General features: G+C 37.8%; 1 protein-coding gene across 1 annotated transcript in view; it reads right to left on the bottom strand.

Annotated features, from left to right (window-relative positions):
- Positions 1–2,500, bottom strand: part of LOC123273395 (probable cyclin-dependent serine/threonine-protein kinase DDB_G0292550) — a gene marked incomplete at its 3' end in the record, with an annotated part of 35,542 nt that overhangs the window by 29,829 nt on the left and 3,213 nt on the right.

Here is a 2,500-nt window from a genome sequence, read left to right as displayed (position 1 = left end):
AACTATTTGAGTTCAGTATGTCTACCTGATCACTGTTTTGGCTGATATAATTGCAAGTAGATAGTAGTCTGTATAGTGGTGACGACTTAGTGAAATTGGTACGCGCTGTAGGAAGGTAAAATGGTAAGGTCGTTCTAGTTGTATTTACGGGAGCGTGTAGAGGTATCATACTCAGGAATCTTGGACAATCAATGTTACCTTTGAGCAGGTTTATTATAAACAATACAGCCGTGATATTTCTCCTCTCTTCCAAGGCCAACATGTTTAGATCCGTGCATAAACTAATGTAGTCAGCGCCTTGACTTGGATAAGTACCATATTTTTTCCATGATAAGTACTTCAAGAAGCGGCGTTGGACTTTTTCTAATTCATTTATGTCTTTATTATAGGTCGGAGACCAAACAAGAGCTGCGTACTCTAATTTAGGGCGAACTAATGTGTTATAGAGAACTTTAACTGTATTGATATTTTTAATTGCTCAACAATACAGTCTATTGCCGAAAAAATTAAGTCTAAAGTTCGCCCATGAGTATTCAGCACTTGATTATACTGATTAAGGTTATTTAATGCACTAAATGATAGTAGAAGTTCAGACTTTAAGCTGAAACTATGACTATGGTAGTGTGCCTGGAAGAGAGGTGAATTGAAGTCTCCAGCCAGTAACAGTGATCCAGTGTCCATAATGTCCAGAGACGAGAGACAATCCAGGAAGTCTGAGAGGATCAGGGCGTGTAAGTCTGGCGGGATATATACCGCTAAAATGTGCGTAACTTTTCCAATACCTATTGTTATACCGACAATATCTATTTGTGGAAACTGGATTATGATTTCATCGAGATTTAATATTTTTACATTGAGCATATTACGGCAGGATATTAATACCCCTCCCCCAGTCTTCCTGAAAGTCTCACGTCTGTCACATCTATAAACAGTAAAAGTTTTATTATTAAATAACTCTGATGAGTAAATTTGGTGGTTAAGCCACGTTTCAGTTAATATAAATATATCATACTCTACATCGCTAGTGTTAATTAATACATTACGCAGTTTTGTGTTGAGTCCCCGTACATTTTGATAATATATGGTAAAGTTTTTAATTGTTGTATTTAGTGTATTGAGATGTTCACTTGTGGTACTGAAGGTTGATGTCGATTCTTGGTGATGTTGTAGCAGCCATTCTTCATCACTAGTCGAAGATCTGTTTCCCCCTCCGCTTGGCGTCTCTCCAGTTCGGCTTTCATTTTCTTGTGGTCCGCTCGCTGGCGTTCTGTACGATCCTTGATAATCGAAATATTGTGTAATACTGGATCTTGTGCTGTACCCCGTTTTACTTTCCTTATCTCGCTTATTAGCTGGTCAACAGAAGAGGAGTTGTTTAATATTACTTTAAGTGGTCGCGGTTTAATCAAGACTGAGGAATATTTACCAATACGGAAGCATTTACAGTCTATAGCCGGAACCTTTAGAGAAGAGCAAATGTTTTTAACTTTTTCAAGGTCCTCAGCTTCTCGTACCGGTTGTGCTGAATTATTCGATTCCTCCACATCAAAAATAATCACATTTTTACGACGTAGTAGTCTGTCTTCCACTTCCATAAGTATATTTACTTCTTGCGCGGCTGGGGTACTAGCAAGTGATTTCACATCCTCAGTGAGAGTCTTGACAGCCATCTGATTTACGGTTACTGTGTTTTTGAGGTCAACGACCGTCATTTTGAGATCACTAGTATCCTTTTCAACTACAGTTAACCTTTTTGATAAGGCCTCCGTGGTTTTAGTAAAAGTGTTTTGGAGAGTCACTGCACTTTTATTAATATCTCCCCGTATGTCTCTGCGTAGTGAATCCATTAGTTCACGCATATCATCGTATGACAGTGTTTTCTTTGGTCCGCAGCACCGTTGAAAACCTCCTGACGACAAAACTGACGTAGTTTTAGCACATACGACGGGTGGTATGATGCTTGGACATTTACTACAATTGACAACTTCTGTTACAACAGTCCGAGAGCATACTTTACATTCCTTCTGGGGTGTTGTGTAGCCAACAGTGCCGTCTCCTTCCTTGTTCGTCTTATGGGCCATATCGCAATTTGTAAATTAGGTGAATTAGATATTTGTTTACGTATTGATGAAGATGATTGTTTACAATACGTGCAGATAATTGTATTTCTGAATTATCGACTAAGCTGCTTTATGAGTTATAGCTAGAGTAGGTGGCGCCTACTGATCGCATAATGATAATGATAGCACCTATACTAAAGTGCAAAATAATAATGATAATAACGCTAGCTTTGTTTAAGGTTAGAAAATGCCCAGTATTTGATTTACTGAGTTCTTTATCTCAATTATACTCAGATACTAGTAATTTATATGTCAGTCCGATAATGATTTTTTCCCGAGCTATTTATTACCACTTTGCTTTATTTTTATCACTTTATAACACTTTTATGCATAATATTTCAGCAGCACGATGTGGGCTATACTCTATACTCTTATCTTGA

Source organism: Cotesia glomerata, linkage group LG10 (genome assembly GCF_020080835.1).
Source record: "Cotesia glomerata isolate CgM1 linkage group LG10, MPM_Cglom_v2.3, whole genome shotgun sequence".
Taxonomy (NCBI): Eukaryota; Metazoa; Arthropoda; class Insecta; order Hymenoptera; family Braconidae; genus Cotesia; species Cotesia glomerata.
This window is presented reverse-complemented; position numbering and strand designations above follow the sequence as displayed.